Source organism: Sapajus apella, unplaced genomic scaffold, assembly GCF_009761245.1.
Source record: "Sapajus apella isolate SASKATOON/1434 unplaced genomic scaffold, GSC_monkey_1.0 scaffold3, whole genome shotgun sequence".
NCBI lineage: Eukaryota > Metazoa > Chordata > Mammalia > Primates > Cebidae > Sapajus > Sapajus apella.
Genome location: NW_022436943.1, coordinates 13,121,040 through 13,140,399, shown reverse-complemented (window position 1 = coordinate 13,140,399; position 19,360 = coordinate 13,121,040).

Genomic DNA, 19,360 nt, shown 5'->3' with positions numbered 1-19,360 from the left:
TATAAAAATTGCCAATAAGCACATAAAAATATCCAACATCATTGTCATTAAGGAATTCCAAATAAAAACCATAATGGCATACTACTCCATCTCCACTAGAATTGTTAAAATATAAAAGAAAATATTAAGTGTTCATATGGGTGTAGAGAAGTTGGAACTCATACATTTCTCTTGGGATTATAAGATGAAGCCACTTTGTAAAACAGTTTGGCAGTTCCTCAAATATTAACCATAAAGTTACATTTGCCCCATGTATTAGTCTGTTCTCACATTGCTAATAAAGATATACCTGAGATTGGATAATTTATAAAGGAAGAAGTTTAATGGACTCACATTTCCACAGGGTTGGGGAAGCCTCACAATTATGGTGGAGGGTGAAAGGGAAGCAAGACACGTCTTACATGGTGGCAGACGAGAGAATGAGAGCCAAGTGAAATGGGAAACCTCTTATGAAACCATCAGATCTCGTGAGACTTATTCACTACCTTGAGAACAGTATGGGGGAAACTGCCCCATGATTCAATTATCCTCTCACACTGGGTCCCTCCCACAACACGTGGGAATTATGGAAACTACAATTTGAGATGAGATTTGTGTGGGGACACAGACAAACCATATCATTCAGCTCCTGGCACCTCCTAAATCTCGTGTCCTCACACTGCAAAACCAATCATGTCTTCCCAACAGTCCTTCAAAGTCTTAACTAATTTTAGCATTAACTCAAAAGTCCACAGTCCAAAGTCTTATCTGAGACAAGGCAAGTCCCATTCACCTGTGAGCCTGTAAAATCAAAAGCAAATTACTCACTTCCTAGATATAATCAGGGTATAGGCACTGGGTAAATACAGCTGTTCCAAATGGGAGAATTTGGCCAAAACTAAGGGGCTAAAGGCCCCATGCAAGTCCAAAATGCAGCCAGGCAGTCAAATCTTAAAGCTCCAAGTTGATCTTCTTTAACTCCATGTCTCAAATCCAGGGGACACTGATATAAGAGGTGGGTGCCTATGTCCTTAGTAGCTCCGTCCCTGTGGCTTTGCAGGATACAGCCTCTCTCCCAGCTACATTCATTGGCTAGTGTTGAGTGTCTGCAGTTGTTCTTTTCTATCACATCATCAGGCTGCAAATTTTCTAAATTGTTATTCTCTGTTTTCCTTTTAAAATTGAATACTTTTAGCACCCAAATCACGTCTTTAATGCTTTGCTGCTTAGAAATTTCTTCAGCCAGATACCCTAAACCATCTTCTTCAAGTTCAAAGTTCCACAATCCTTAAAGGCAAGGGTAAAATGCTGCCAGTCTTTTTGCAAAAACATAGCAAGAGTCACCTTTTCTCCAGTTCCCAACAAATTCTTTATCTACATATGAAACCACCTTAGCCTGGATTTCATTGTCCATGTCACTATCAGTATTTTGGTCAAAGCCATTCAACTGGTATCTAGGAAGTTCCAAACTTTTCCACATTTTCTTCTCTTTTTCTGAGGCCTCCAAATTTTTCAACCTCTGCCTCTTACCCAGTTTCAAAGCCACTTCCATGCTTTTGGGTAGCTTAATAGCCGCATTCCACTCTACCAGTAACAATTTACTGTACTAGTCTATTCTCATGGTACTAATAAAGACATGTCTGAGACTAGGTAATTTATAAAAGAGGTTTAATATACTTACAGTTTCATGTGACTAGAGGAGCCTCACAATCATGGCAGACAGCAAAGGGGAAGCAGGACACATCATACATGGCAGCAGGCAAGAGAGAATTAGAGCCAAGTGAAAGGGGAATCCCCTTCTAAAACAATCAGTTCTTGTGAGACTTATCACTATCACGAGTACAGTATGGGGGAGACTGTCCCCATGATTCTGTTATCTCCCACTGGGCCCTCCTATAACATGTGGGAATTATGGGAGCTACAATTCAAGATAAGATTTGGGTGAGGACACAGTCAAACCATATTCTCCAGAATTCCACTCCTAAATATGGACCTAAGAAATAAAAATATACATTTAGGCAAAATTTTTATGCAATATAAGCTTATAGCAGTATTATTCACAGTAGCCATAATGTGGAAAAAGACCAAATTTCCATCAGTGAGTAAAGGAACTTTAAAAAAAAAAAGTGCATATCATTATAATGGAAAATATTTTGGTGATAAAAGGGATGAAGTACTGATATATGCCACAACTTGCCTTAATTTTGAAACCATTATGATAAATAAGAGAAGCCAGTCACAAAAGGCCACATGTTTATGATTGGTTTTATATGAAATCTCTAAAATAGGCCAATTCATGTGGACATCAAGTAACATAGTGGTTGCCAGCTTTGGGACACTGGTAAGGAGCATGATTGCTGATGCATAAGAGTTTCTCTTGAGAATAAAAATATTTTAACATTAGATTGTGGTAAGAATCAACATATCTTTATATATACTAAAAATTAAAATTATGTGTTTTCAAAGGTTGAATTTTATTGAATAAGCCTTTTAAATTTCTTAATAAGCCTTTTAAAAAATTAGGGTAAAATTTATGTAATGTTAATCTTTTAAAGTGTACGATCCAGTGACACTTAACACATTCAAAATGTTTTGGAACCATCACAGCATCCAGTTCCCCCAAATTTCTGTGATCCTAAAACGGAGCCATATGCCCATTAAGCAATCATTCTCCATTCCCCTAGACCCTGGTAGCCACTAGCCTGTTTTCTGTTTCTATGGTTTTATTTATTCTGAAAATTTTGCATAAACGGAATCATACAAAATGTGACCTTTTGTGTTGACTTCTTTCACTTAGCATAGTGTTTTCATGATATATTGCATCATGTACTTTATTGTATGTACCTCATGAGCTGTTAATTGTTCCTTTAATAGCTAATTAGTATTCTCTTATGTAAGCTGTTTTTAAAATTGCTTTTAAAAAATCAGTTGGAGACCAATGGACACCACTAATGCATGCCAGCTCCTGTGATTGAAGTCAACTTCTTTTAATAAATCTGTTTAATATGAAAAGAGAAACATGAAAGATGTTTTAAAAATCCACTAGAAATGGGTTAGCTGAGACAAACTTTGTGAAATGATTTTTAAAAAGGTAAATGATTTAAAAATTAGCATATCAAAGACATCAATATGCCACCATACATTGAATATATCATACATGTACACTGAACAGCTTCAGAAATATGAGTTACCTGTGTCTTCCCACTCCCCTCAGAAAGCACCTTTGCATAACACAGTGTGGAATGCTGTCATATGAGAAAGAAATTTATTTCTTACAGATTTTCTATAATCTCTTATATTAGAGTAACAACATTCCACAATGTGTACATTCTTTTACTACCATTAATCCTAGAGTAACAATATTTCATGATGTGTACATTCCTTTTGCTACAATTAGTCTTTTGATAGACAGTCTTCTCAGCTGTGCAGGACAGAGCTCACTGTCCCTTTCTTATGTTTGAGGAATCTAAGTTTCAAAATCTTACTAGTTCTACACCCATGAAGGGTAGAACCAAGCTTTTTGAGTCTGAGTCTTCTGAAGCCAACCTTTAGCTTTCTTTTACCCTTTTCCATGAATCACATTTTTCCATGAATATAATTAAACTACAGTATCAAGGAACCATGTTTGTTAATATGCACCATCAAAGAGCCTTCATGAGAATATGTAACATTAATTGATACAGGTTTTGATGGGTAATCTAAAATATCTTTGCTCAAATACTGGTTTATAGAAATCCGTGCTATTGCTTTTATGATCTTTTCTAATGTGGGAACAGTCTTGCATGGTGATGCTAGTTCTTTCCCTGTTACCTGTTATCAGGTTCTTGATGTCGTATGTCCTTTTTATAGCACTGGCCTCGATTTAATGTTCAATGTAAATTTTAATCTTTTAAATGTCTGTAAAATATAGTCTTTGTATAAAAGTGACACCAGTAAAAGACTTAAGATAATTTTTTAATGGCAAAGGAAAATAATAAATGTGTGTTTATTTTAAAACTTAAAGCGTTGAAAAAAATGTGATTATAAGGCACATTATAAATAGACCAATATGGCACCTTATAAATAGACTAAAAGTCAGAAAGAACATGTAAAATAAACTTTTAAGAAGATGTATTGGCTAAAATCTTGTATTTTATAAGAAAATGGATCAAATCATCACTCAGTTCTGTACTTATAAGGGGATATTTTTATCCCCATGAAATTGGAGATTTAGTAAAACCAATACATTTAGGATTAAAATATGCATGACAATATTAAAATCACAGCAAATATTTCAGAAAAATATTTTGAGTCATTATGTGCTTCAATCAAAATTTAAGCTAGACAACAAGCTTGGAAGAAATAAGATTGCATGAAAATTCTTGGCATATTTTAAAGGAAATGTTTTTTATTAAGGAATAGCTACAGGGACTCTTAAATGTTAACGTCTGAAGTAAGTTAAAGTATCTTTTTCACCAGAGAGAGAAAAGTTTGACTGCAATAGTCAACTATTCATGACATTTATTATGAGAAAGAATGACTGAAGAAACCAACAATTCTAAAGCTCATATTATTGTTTAGGTAGATTATTCTCAAGATTAACTGGCTTATACTGGAAATCTTGAAAAACTAACTGATCTGGTTATACAGGGATGTATAGTAAAAAGTGGAAAAACCACCTCGACTTTATATTTCTTAAGAACTGTTATCTAAAAAAAATTTAAAAGACCTTTCTGAGATTTTTGTTTTAGTAGAAGGGCTTTTTATAGCAAAGTTTAAAAGTATAACTTGGGGTCAGAAAAAACACCTTTTGGTGTTGTAGGTGCTTCAATTTATTTTTAGATGTAAAAAAATTAGCTGTTTCACCTGAATACCTATGGGTGTAAGAACCATAACACCTTTTTCAGGCATCTAGTGGCTTCTCCAGCATCCCAAAGCTATTTGTTCCTCCCTACTCCTGGCAAGGCTGACTCCAACACACACATGCTCTTGATCTGAAACATAGCATAATCTGCAGTGGTTAGATATAATAGTCACTCAAAACATAGTTGATAAATGAATCTATGCATTAACTAACATTGGATTTAATTTCCAACAGTGTAAACTTTAATACATAGTACTGATCTAAAGTTCATTCAGGAACAAAATATTTATTGCTAGATGATGATCTGAAATAGATGTAGCTCATTCATTCTTCTAGATAAACTAATGATTATTATCCAGTTATAATGCTCAATTCTACAGCCACATATCAAAGTGTCATCCTTTTGATCTTCCCATATAAAAGTGATTTTTAAATCGTTAGAAATAGCTTATTATATCTGGTAAAGGGTTTTCTATTAATGAATTAAATCTTAGTTATGTTTATACTACAGTGTAAAATTTTGGGAAACAATTCAATATTATTGAGACTTTTTATATCTACTAAATCCAGTAACTGATCATATTTTCTCTTACATGTTGGCTGTTAGAAAGCCTTTAAAAACTATTTGATTTAAAATATATAAGATATGTTTTGGTACAAATTTTAAAACATTGGAATATTTTAAAAGTAAGGAAAATGGAGCTAAAATTGTTTCTGTAGCCAGTATTACCTTCTTGCAAATATATAGAATTTCACAGAATATGTTTTGTAATTTAATTTTATTCTTACCTTCATCAGTTTTTCATGTAATATTTATATTCATTATATATTAACTTTTTAAAGAATATTGTCTACATTTTTGTACTCAGAAAATAATTCCTTTTAGATGACAAGTAGAATTTAAATGAATAAATGAAATCCTTTATTGAAAAACTAAGGCTTTGATTTTAAAGTGTATTGTTATGAATAATAACAAACTTTTTCTTCTCTGGAAATTTTTAATGTAAACATAAAATATTTGAAGAAATTATAAAAAATAACAAATTAATCTGTATACATTTTAAAATCTGACTTCAAATTGATACACAAGGCTGAGACATACATGTGTCATTTGATAACTGAATTAAATGTCTAAAATAAATCAAAAAGCATTTTCATTATTTCAACTATAAAAACATAAATTCAGTAAGTACTTTAAATCTTGGAAAAATAACTTGAAAAATACAATAAGTATTATAATAGGTGAGGATTAATGTGGCTTAACTCAAAGAAAATGTGGGACATAAATGAAGACAGATTCTCATCAGCACATATGTTCTTTAATGTGGATGTGATTACACAGAGATGTGTAAAGTCATACTGACACCAGCATGGTCTTGAAATGTTTAAATACCCTTCAAGACAACTTTCTTTCTTTCTTTCTTAAAAAAAAAAAAAAGAGAGAAAGAAAGGAAGGAAGGAAAGAAAGAAAGAAGGAGAAAGAATGAAAGAAAGAAAGGAAAGAAAAAAAAAGAAATGAAAAGAGAGAAAGAAAAGAAAGAAAAAGAGAGAAAAAGAAGGAAAGAGAATGGAAGTCTTGCTCTATTGCCTAAGCTGGAATGCAGTGATGTAATCATAGCTCAGTGCAGCCTCAAACTCCTCACCTCAAGCCACCCTTCCACCTCAGGCTACCCTACCAAGTATCTGAGACCACAGGCATGCACCTCTGTGCCAGGCTAATCTAAAATAAAAATTTCATTTTCTTTTTTTTTTTTTTTTTGAAAACTGTTTTCTAAAGTGACTACCATGTTTGTGTTTCCACCAGAAACATGTGAGTTTTGCTCCAGCTGTCCCACGTATTCCCCAGTGTGTTGTCTTATCAGTTGTTATATTTTAGCATTTCTAAAAGGTGTACAGTAGTGATTTAATTTGATTTTATTTTGCACTTTCCTAATGATCTATGATGCTGAGTATCGTTTCTTTTTTTTGTGATTAATTTAATATAAATTAAACATTTAATTTTTCAGTTGCACTAATCACGTTTCAGAGGCTCAAAGGCCACGTGTGGTTAGTGGATATCTTACTGGATGGCACAGATCATCAAACATTTCCTTTATTGCAGAAACTTCTGCTAGACAATAGGGTGCCTCAGCTAAAGTCATGAGTTCTTTCCCATCAGAATTCATGGCCAATCTTCAGTAGGAATAGAGGAATTTTCTAAGACTATAACATTTCATCCTAAAGCATTCAAAGTCCAATTTTCTCATTCCATGTTACAGTTACAAATTTCTCTAGTTTTGATTTTAAAATTACCTGACCATATTTGCTATCTCCCCAACTAAGCTGGAAGCCTTTTAAGAATGGGGCCACTTTTTATCCAATTTGCCAGTCTATGTCTTTTGATTGGGGCATTTAGTCCATTTACATTTAGGGTTAATATGGATATGTGTGAATTTGATACTGCCATTTAAAGCTAGCTGGCTGTTTTGCCTATTAGTTGATGCAGGTTCTTCATTACGTTAATGCTCTTTATCTTTTGTTATGTTTTTAGAGTGGCTTGTACTGGTTGTTCCTTTCTATGTGTAGTGCTTTTTTCAGGAGCTCTAGTAAAGCAGGCCTGGTGGTAATGAAATCTCTAAGTACTTGCTTGTTCACAAAGGATTTTATTTTTCCTTCACTTATGAAGCTTATTTTGGCTGGATATGAAATTCTGGGTTGAAAGTTCTTTTCTTTAAGGATGTTGAATATTGGCCCCCACTCTCTTCTGGCTTATAGGGTTTCTGCTGAGAGATCTACTGTGTCTGATAGGCTTCCCTTTGTGGGTAACCTGACCTTTCTCTCTGGCTGCCCTTAGCATTTTCTCCTTCATTTCAACCCTGGTGAATCTGACGATTATGTGCCTTGGGGTTGCTCTTCTTGAGGAATATCTTTGTGGTGTTCTCTGTATTTCCTGGACTTGAATATTGGCCTGTGTTGCTAGGTTGGGGAAGTTTTCCTGGATAATAACCTAAAGAATATTTTCCAGCTTGGATTCATTCTCTTTGTCACGTCACATTCAGGTACACCTATCAAACGTAGATTAGGTCTTTTCACATGGTCCCACATTTCTTGGAGACTTTGTTCATTCCTTTTTACCCTTTTTTCTCTATTCATGCCTTCCTGTTTTATTTCATTGAGTTGATCTTCAACCTCTGATATCCTTTCTTCTGCTTGGTCAATTCGACTGTTAAAACTACTGCATGCTTCGTGAAGTTCTTGTGTTGTGTTTTTCAGCTCTATCAATTCATTTATATTCTTCTCTAAGTTGTCTATTCTCGTTAGCATTTCGTCAAATCCTTTTTTAAGGTTCTTAGTTTCTTTGCATTGGGTTAGAACATGCTCTTTTAGCTCACAGAAGTTTCTTATTAGCCACCTTCTGAAGCCTGATTCTGTCAATTCATCACATTCATTCTCCCATCAGGCCTTGTTCCCTTGTTGATGAGGTGTTGTGATCCCTTGGAGGAGGAGAAGTATTCTGGTTTCAGGTGTTTTTGGCCTTTTTGTGCTGGTTTCTTCCCATCTTTGTGGATTTATCCACCTGTCGTCTTTGTAGTTGCCAACTTTCAGATTGGGTCTCTGAGTGGACATTCTGTTTGTTGATGATGAAGTTATTTCTGTTTCTTAGTTTTCCTTCTAACAGTCTGGCCCCTCTGCTGTAGGACTGCTGAGGTCCACTCCAGGCCCTGCTTGCCTGGGGATCACCTGCTGCCACTGCAAAACAGTAAGGGTTGCTACCAGTTTCTTCTTCTGCTATCTTTGTCCCAGAAGGATACCCACCAAATGTCTGTCTGAGCTCTCCTTTATGAGGTGACTCGTTGGGTATACATGGGTCAGGGAGCTCCTTGAGGAGACAGTCTATCCTTTATAGGAGCTCAAGTGCTGAGCTGTAGGCTCTGTTGTTCATTCAGAGCTGCTGTGTGATTTCCCATGTGGTGACCCACTGCGCCGGCTGAAACAGGGGCATTGAGATTTGTGGCGCTTTTTTGCCCAGGAATCTCCTGGCCTGGCTTGCTGTTTCAGTCCCCTTTTTAATCAGCTAAATAGGCAACTCTGCCTTCCTGGAGCTCCATTTGCCAGCTAAAAGGGAACCCAGCCTGGTGTATTTTGCATTGAGAGCCGCTGCGCTGGGGAGCCGGCAAAACAGCCGCGAAGGCCAAAAGAGTCACGCTGGTGGCCCGTGGGGCTCCTCCGCCTGGGAATCTCCTGGTCTATGGGCAACAAAACTCCATCTGGAAATGCAGCGTCCACTCGCTCTCTGCACTTTCACTGGGAGCTGCAATCCTGAGCTGCTCCTAATCAGCCATCTTGGATCTTTCCCCTTCAAGACAACTTATACCGTCAACTTAACCACAAATCAATGAATACATCCTATGATAGGATGTCTAAAGACCATATATATGAGTGTATATATATATATATATATGAGTATGTGTGTATGTATGTATATATATATAGCCAGAATACTTCTATAGTAACTCCAAGTACACAGTGATGATCAGCAAGTGGTAAAATGCTAAATACAGACTTGGAGCTTAGCTGAACAGTTGGATGGACAAGTCATGAACAAGTAAATTCATAATTGTACAAAATAAGAAACACAGTTTCTAAACTGTTGAACATTTATTATTCACACTTACTGTTTGGAATCAGGCATAGCTACATTAGTTTTGAACCAAACAATGTTAAAAGAGTCACGTGCTTATGCAATCACTTACAGAAATAACAAGAGTTAACTATATTTTGGGTACCCTTGGCATACTTCTTTAATATTTTGACTAGTATCTTAATATATCACTAGTTCATATATTTTGCAAGTCTAAATATTTATATTAACAATAGGCAATAAAAAGGTTTAATTATAAATTCTTATAAACTTTTAGAATAAACTTTTAAAGTTAAGCAAAATAACATTTTTGAAATAAATATTTTAGTGATTTTCTAAAGGGTGAATAATTAATTGGTTGTTAAAAGCACTTATGTATTAGAAAATTATAAATTCTTCCTTTATGCAATCTCCAGTAATATTTAACTATTTTTAAAGTAACTTAATACTGTAAATATGATGAATTCTCAATTTTTGATTTCTGTGTTTATTCCCTCTGCAATAGGCTTCATTGAGAGTATCAGTTTTTAAAGTTTGCAATAATCACAGTTTGCCTTACCAATAGTCCTCTGAGCAGTCACCTCATGCCAGGATGATTTAGTGATATCCTTTTAGGGAGATCAAGCCACAGAAGAAGGCCAGAGTCTGGCAAAAGTCCTTTATGAACAAGTTGATTCATTCTTGTCTCTGCAACTTTACTCTTTCTGTTCTTTATAAGAGTTATCCTGGGACCTTCCCAAACTCTCCAATTTTTTAAATATTTTTTCAGTGAGAGCTTTTCTTTATTGATGTGATTTGACTTTAATGTATATGCTTCTGATTTTCAAATTCATAGGATTTTAGCCCTTAGCTCAACATTCATATAATTGGACTGCTAATATTTCTGTAAACATCACTTCTAAATAACTTCATATTTTTGTCATACAGATAAAATTGATCAGTCTTTTTAAAAAGGTTGTAGATACTTTCCTATCATAAATACTGTGGTCCTTATTATATACTTACACTAATTTTTACTTGTATTTTGGATTATTTATGACATATTTCTAAAATTAAAGTAATAAATCAAAATGTGGGAATATTTTAATATTTCTTGATACTTGCCTACAAATGATCAGAAATGTATTATCTCATGTTACATGAGAATGCCACCATTGCTACATTATAAATTTTAAGGCTTTGATAATTTAAATATTGAAAATTACCCTATCCCTATATTAGGGAGTCACTCCTGGCTCTGGCTGTCCTGGCCAAGCATGCTGCCTCTTTTTCTTCTCCATCCTTATATTTGGGTTTCCTGTCACTTTGCTGTTTAACTCCAGTGTTTTCTCTTGGATAATGTATTTGAGGTATGGTTTTCTCATGTACTATTTTGATTTTTATAACTTGGTGAGATGCTTCTAGTCAGCCATTGAACCAGTCATACGTCATTCTAAAAATTGGTATTTCGTTTATTCTAATTGAACATTCTGTAATTGGTTATTTAAAACATAATTCCACTTTTCAGTGCTCTCCTAAGTATGTCCCAACCTGCTTTTAAGTTAATTCTTTAAAATGCTTTTTCCTAAACTGTGCTTCTGACAAACTGGGTAATTCACTATTCCTTATTAACCTTCCTAGCATGATTAAAGACCATCAAGTACTTCATGTTACCTGCTTCTGTGTTTTGTACATTTGATTTCCTATTATACAAATGTTTTTCCTTCCATATCTGTCAATCATAATTGTCTCTACATTTCAATATCCATCATAAATGCTTCTTTTTCATAAAGTCATTCCACATCTTTCTCACCAGACACAATTTATTTTCTCTTTAGAGCTTCGTATCATTTTATGTACTCATTTAGGGATGTTTGCCTTGTCATTCCCCTAATAATTATATCCTTTGTAATTTCCACAGTACCAGAAGAGTGTTTATTTTTATTTGGGAACAGAAAGTATCAATATTTGAGGGCTATTTCAATAGAACTGCTGTGCTCAAAATAAAATGAAATACATTTCTTTATATCCCTTCCAGTTAGATTTCTAATAATATTTACATATTTGCTTTTTAATCTCAAAATAAATATCCAGTTCTATGTGCATATTGTCTTCTACAAGTTATTGCATTATCCTAAGCAAGGTTATTAGAGTTGTGTTTTAAAATAGCTACTCCTGGTAACTTACAAGAGGAAAAATTGGACACATGAGAAATAAACCCATTTCCAAGGATTCTTTAATATAATAAAAGCTATAAAAAGGCCATTTATTCTTTGTTATCTTATCTCTGAAATCATTTAGACCTTATAAAGAGATTCCATTAATTAATTTGCCTGGCTTAAAATTTGTATAACTTTCTGATGTTTTTCTTAGGTTTCCATCTAATGGCCTGAGAAGAAAATTGGCCATCAAAGAGTTTTATTTTATTCCTCAATAGACAGCATTTTAAGGGAAAAAAAGGGTTGATCTTCAAATATTTTATAAAATTCTTTGGAGAGAAATACAATGGGGATCATTAATTAAGCTTTCATTTATTCAACGAGTATTTTTGCTAAATGCCTAAAATTATCTAGGCTGTGTGATATGAGCTGAAGTTACAGAGAGCAGTCAGAGTTTCTTTTCTCAAGAGGTTACAGTCTACTGGCAGAGACTGAAAACAAAGAATGCCATGGCAAAAATTATGTGAAGAAAGATCCCAGAGGAGGCCTGTTAATTAGGCTGAATGGAGGCAGGGTTGAGGTCAGAAAAGGCTTCCTTGGTAGATAGATAACACTTAAACTCAATTGTATATGGCAAGGAGAGATTCACCGCTGACAATATGACCTTATTCAGCCAATTATAGTTCTTTGAAACATTTTAGTCCTTCTAGAATGGCTGAATTTAGCTGAAGGTCTTTGTACCAGAGAGTGGGAAATCTTTAGCAAGATTCACAAACGTGTTTGCTTTCATCAAACTTTGTGTTTGGCCTTTAACCTTTGAAAAAGTCACTATCAAAATGATTAAACTTTCTCTAACTACTATTTTTAATTATTTTTAAAGGCCTTTTGTTCATTAATAGAATTCTTTTCCTTTGTTTTTATTGCATTTTAGGTTTTCGGGTACATGTGAAGAACATGCAAGATTGTTGCATAGGTACACACATGGCAGTGTGATTTGCTGCCTTCCTCCCCATCCCCTATATCTGGCTGGCATCTCTCCCCATGCTGTCTCTCCCCAACTCCCTACCCCCTGCTTTCCCTACCCCCCTCATTTCCCCCTGAAAGACCCAAGTGTGTGATGCTCCCCTCCCTGTGTCCATGTGTTCTCATTGCTCAACACCCACCCATGAGTGAGAACATGTGGTGTTTGATTTTCTGTTCTTATGTCAGTTTGCTGAGAATGATGGTTTCCAGGTTCATCCATGTCCCTACAAAGGACATGAACTCAACGTTTTTTATGGCTGCATAGTATTCCATGGTATATATGTGCCACATTTTCCCTGTCCAGTCTATCATCGAAAGGCATTTGAGTTGGTTCCAGGTCTTTGCTATTGTAAACAGTGCTGCAGTAGACATTCGTGTGCATGTGTCCTTATAATAGAATGATTTATAATCGTTTGAATATATACCAAGTAATGGGATTGCTGGGTCAAATGGAATTTCTATTTCTAGGTCCTTGAGGAAGTGCCACACTGTCTTCCACAATGGTTGAACTAGTTTACACTCCCACCAACAGTGTAAAAGTGTTCCTATTTCTCCACATCCTCTACATCTGTTGTCTCCAAATTTTTTAATGATCGCCATTCTAACTGGTGTTAGATGGTATCTCAATGTAGTTTTGATTTGCATTTCTCTAATGACCAGTGATGATCAGCGTTTTTTCATGTTTGTTGGCCTCATGTATGTCTTCTTTTGTAAAGTGTCTGTTCATATCTTTCCCCAACTTTTGAATGGGCTTGTTTGTTTTTTTCTTGTAAATCTGTTTTAGCTCCTTGTAGATTCTGGATATTAGCCCTTTATCACATGGGTAGACTGCAAAAATTTTTTCCCATTCTGTTGGTTGCTGATTCACTCTAATGACTGTTTCTTTTGCTGTTCAGAAGCTGTGGAGTTTGATTAGGTCCCATTTGTCTATTTTGGCTTTTGATGCCAATGCTTTTGGTGTTTTAGTCATGAAGTCCTTGCCTATGCCTATGTCCTGATAAGTTTTGCCTAGGTTTTTATGGTGTTAGATCTTATGTTTAAGTCTTTAATCCATCTGGAGCTAATTTTAGTGGAAGGTGTCAGGAAGGGGTCCAGTTTCTGCTTTCTGCACATGGCTAGCCAGTTTTCCCAACACCATTTATTAAACAGGGAATCCTTTCCCCATTGCTTGTTTTTGTTAGGCTTGTCAAAGGTCGGATTGTTGTAGATGTGTGGTGTTGCCTCCGAGGCCTCTGTTCTGTTCCATTGGTCTATATCTCTGTTTTGGTACCAGTACCATGCTGTTTTGATTACTGTACCCTTGTAGTATAGTTTGAAGTCCGGTAGTGTGATGCCTCCCACTTTGTTCTTTTTGCTTAGAATTGACTTGGCTATGCAGTCTCTCTTTTGGCTCCTTATGAAGTTTAAGGTGGTTTTTTCCAGTTCTGCGAAGAAGGTCGTTGGTAGCTTGATGGGGATAATGTTGAATCTGTAAATTACTTTGGGCAGTATGGCCATTTTCACAATATTAATTCTTCCTAGCCATGAGCATGGATTTTTTATCCATCTGTTTGTGTCCTCTCTTATTTTGTTGTGCAGTGGTTTGCAGTTCTCCTTGAAGAGGTCCTTTATGTTCCTTGTTAGTTGTATTCCTAGGTTTTTTATTATCTTTGCAGCAATTGTGAATGGCAGTTCGTTCTTGATTCGGCTCTCTTTAAGTCTGTTATTGGTATATAGGAATGCTTGTGATTTCTGCACATTGACTTTGTATCCTGAGACTTTGCTGAAGTTGCTTATCACTTTCAGGAAATTTTGGTATATAGGAATGCTTGTGATTTCTGCACATTGATTTTGTATCCTGAGACTTTGCTGAAGTTGCTTATCACTTTCAGGAGATTTTGGGCTGAGACTATGGGGCCGTCTAAATATACAATCATGTCATCTGCAAATAGAGACAATTTGACTTCCTCCTTTCCTAATTGAATACCTTTATGTCTTTTTCTTGCCTGATTGCTCTGGCTAGAACTTCCAATACTATATTTAATAGTAGTCGTGAGAGAGGGCATCCTTGTCTAGTGCCAGATTTCAAAGGGAATGCTTGTCATTAAGATCTGAAAACATTAACCTGTATTTTACAGAGACTATCTAGTGAAAGATAAACTTACAGTTCTAATCAAGCAGTTATTTTCCTCAGTAATTAACAATGACTGTTTTTTTTATGTCTGTTTGAAAGATTTATTTTTTAAGTCTCAGGAAACTTAAAATCATGGCAGAAGGCAAGATGGGAGCCAGCACTTCATATGGCTAGGAGCTGAAGGAAGAGAGAGTGGGGGAGGTGCCACATAAGTCATTCTCTTATGAGCAACTAACTGATACTACCAAATATCTTTCTAGGCTTGTTTTTTTATTATAATGTTTGTGTCATAAAAATGTATTCATAGGCACACATATAATTAAATTTTTAAATGAATATATATTTACTTTGTAATATGTTTTTTAACTGATAATGAAACATGCTAAGTAACACATATAGTGTTACTTTATCATAATTGAAGCAATATCCCTAAGCAGTATATATCAAGATTGAAACAGTGAGGGAAGGGGAAGAGAGAGAGAATGCTGTGTCGAATTACAAAGACTGGTATAGTCATGTGGAACTGCCACTGGCTGTCTTCAAATACTGGCTCTACTACTAGTGGCTCACCAAGTTTGGGAAGAATATTTAATTTTTCACTGCTTTCAGTTTCCTCAGTTGTAAATTTGAAGCAACCACAGTGCCTGACTGATATTATATTATGTTTAGATAATATAATATGGGTTATATTATGTTTAGAATAGTGCCTGTCATATAGTAAAATCTTCAAAACAAATAAAAAGTCAAACAATATTTCCTGTCATCTTGTGAACACTAATTTTTTTCTCTAGTTTTTTTCTCCATTATATTTGAATAATCTTTAATTTAATTGATATATCATAGCATCAGAATATTTCACCCCAAGAGTGTATCTAGTATTCAGTATTTTTTTCTGGCAATATCCCTTTATTTTTTAAGGCCAAATTTGTGTACAATGATGTGCATATGTATACCTTAAATGTATCCTTTGATGAGTTTTGACAAATAATGTAACCCAGATCCTTAGCAAGATATAGAAGTTTAACATCACCCCAAAAGTTCTGTTTATACTTCTTCCCAGTTTCTGGTCTATCCCATAGGGGCAATGGCTCTGTTTTATTTCTTTTTTGAAGTCTTGCTATGAATTTGTTTCACATGAATCATTTAAAACTTTATAATAAAATCAGACAGCACATACCTTTTTGTGAAAGCTTTCTTCCAATCAACATAATGTTTCTGAGATTTATCTATGTTTTATGAATCAATAGTTAATTCCTTTTTATCGCTGAGTAGTATTCCATTGCATGGACATACCAGGGCTTGTTTACACATTTTCTTCCAGATGGATACCTGAGCTTTTTATAGCATTTGGCTATTATGATAAAGCTTCTAGTAGCATCCTTGTACAAATCTTTTTTAGACATCTGCTTTCATTCCTCCTGAGCAAATACCTAAGAGCCAAATTATTGGGTCATATGTTAGACGTATGTTTCATTTAATAAAAAACTGCCAGATATTTTTACAGAGTAATTGTACAGTTTATATTCCCATCAGCAATGTGTGAGAATTCTGGATGTTTCACATCCATGCCAATATTTGCTTTTTCAGTTTTTAAACTTTTGGTTATTACAGTCTCCCTCTCTTGTTTCCAAATAAATGCACTTACCCAACAATTCTGATTTGCATAAGTATGGGTGACTCTTATTTTTTCTTGTGCCTTTTCAGCAAATTTAATTTTGTAAAAGCAGTTTTCGCAATAAATTCAGCATTTTACAAAATTAAAAAATAAATTTAGCTAAAAAAAGTTATGTAAATACTTGTCAATGTTGTGCAAATGATTACAGTACTTGTAGCTTGTGATACAATTTCAGAGACTTCTTTACATTAAAATGCAAAATATACTGTATTGCAAACAAACTGGAGTAAAGATAATGATTTTAGAGAAATGTGTTGGATGATGAATGAAATAATCTGAATGATGATGAAGAAACTAAAAAAGAAGATTCATGTGAGATATTTGAATATTTATGCATTTTATATTAAACAATTTTTCCAAAGTAATATATAATTTGAAGTTTTAAACATTATTGTTAACTAATTTAATTATTATCGTTAGATACATTCTTTTTCATCTACATCTTTAAATTGTCACTTATTTAAATTGGCCAAATTTTTAAGATAATCCTTGCATTGGCAAAATTTGGTTATGTATATTAGTTTTAGAATTTATTTAAACTTTTTAATGGTAACTACAACAACACAGAATTTCAGTGAATAATTGGCAAAATAAAAGCATTTAAAATACATTTAGATAACGTAGCATGACAATGTTTGATCTGGATGTTGATCCTAGGAGTATGTGATTTTTCCCATAATTATACAATGAATGCAACTCTGGAACCAAATATCAGTCCTCCTCCTGCCTCCTAGAGTAACGCTTGATCCATTTGTGATACAGGCATTGCTCAGAGATATTTCAGGTTTAGTTCCAGAGCACTGCAACAAAATGAATATTGTGGTAACGTGAGTCACACAAATTTTTTGATTTCCTAGTGTATATAAAAATTATGTTTGCATTATCATGTAGTCTATTAAGCACTAGATTGCATTATGTTTAAAAATATAGATACCTTAATTGTCAAAAAGTACTAATGCTCATATGAACTTTCAGTGAATCCTCATCTTTTTCTGGTGGAGGGTCTTGCCTCAATGTTGACGGCTGCTGGTTATTCAGGCTGGAGCCTGCTGAAGATTGGGATGGCTACAACAATTTCGCTTTCTCTCTCTCTCTCTCTTTTTAGAGATGAAGTCTTGTTGTTTTTGACAAGGCTAAACTTGAACTCCTGGGCTAAAGCAATCCTCCCTCCTTAGCCTCCCGAATAGCTGGAACTTCAGGCATGCAACACTATGCCCAGTTTGGCTGTGACAATTTCTTAAGAAGATGACAATGACGTTTGCTGCATCAATTGACTTTTTCTTTTACAGCAGATTTCTCCTTTACCCACAATACTTATTTCACAATTTGAGTCAGTTCTCACAAACCTTACTAACTGTTTTATCATATAAGTTTATGTTATATTCTAAATCTTTTTAAAATTTCAATATTCACACCTACTCACCAGAAGTAGATTTTAGCTAAAGAAACTACTTCCTTTGTTCATCCATAAGAAGCAGTTCCTTATATGTTTAAGTTTTACCATGAGATTGCAGCAATTTAGTCACATCTGTAAATAAGCTCCACTTTTAATTCTAGCTATCTTACTGTTTCCACCACACCTGCAGTTTACTCCTCCACCAAAATCTTGAACCCCTGAATGTCATCCATGAAGGTTGGAATCAAGTTTTTCCAAGCTTCTGTTAGTGTTGATATTTTGACCTCTTCTCATGAATAAGTGTTCTTAATGGCATCTAGAATAATGAATCTTTTCCATAAGGTTTTAAGTTTATTTTGCCCAGATCCATCAGAAGAATTATGTCTATGGTAGCTATGGGCTTATGAAATGTATCTCTTAATTAATGAAACTTAAATGTTAAAATTACCTCTTGATTGATGGCTTGCAGAATAAATGTTGTGTTAGCAGGCATGAAAACAATATTCATCTCCTTATACAGTTCCATCAGAGTTCTTGGGTAACCAGGTACTTTGTCAGTGAGCAGTAATATTTTGAAAGGAACCCTTTTCTGAGCAGTTGGTCTTCACAGTGGGCTTCAGATATTCAGTTTAGACTGCTGTTAAATGATATGCCATCATCTAAGCTTTGTTGTTCCATTTATAGAGCATGGGCAGAATAGATTTAGCATAGTTCTTAAGGGCCCTAAAATTTTTGGAATGGTAAATGAGGATTGGCTTCAGCTTAATGTCACCAGCTGCATGTCACTGTCAGCTGACCTGCATGTCACCATCACCAGTTGTATGTCATCATCAACCTGTCCTTTGAAACTTTGAAGTCAGGAATTGGCTTCTCTCTTTTAGCTATAAAAGTACTAGATGACATCTTCTTACATAGAAGGCTGTGTTATCTACAATGAAAATCTGTTGTTTAGTGTAGCCACCTTTATCAGTGACCTCAGCTAGTCTTCTGGATAACTTGATGCAACTTCTACATCAGCACTTGCTGCTTCAACTTGCACTTTTATATTACAGAGATGGCTTCTATCCTTAAAACTCATGAGCCAAACTCTGCTAGCTCCCAGCTTTTCTTCTGGAGCTTCCTCACCCTTTCTTAGCTTTCAGGAAGTTGAACAGAAATAGGGCCTTGCTCTGAATTAGGCTTTGGTTTAAGAGAATGTTGTCACTACTTTCATCTATTCAGATCACTAAAATTTTCTCAATATAGCAATGAGGCTGTTTTGCTTTCTTATCATTTGGGTGTTCACTGGCATAGCACTTTTGAATTTCTACGAGAACCATTCCTTTGCATTCACAACTTGGCTTACTATTTGGTATAACAGATCTAGTATTCAGCATATCTCATCTTTCAACATCCCTTCCTCACTAAGTTTAATAATTTCTCTCTGTTGATTCTAAGTAAGAGACACAAGACTCTTCTTTCAACTTGAGCACTTAGAAGCCATTGTAGAGCTATTAATTGGCCTAATTTTAACATTGTTGTGTTTAAGGGAGTAGAAATGCCTGAGAACAGGAAGAGAGATGGGGAAACAGC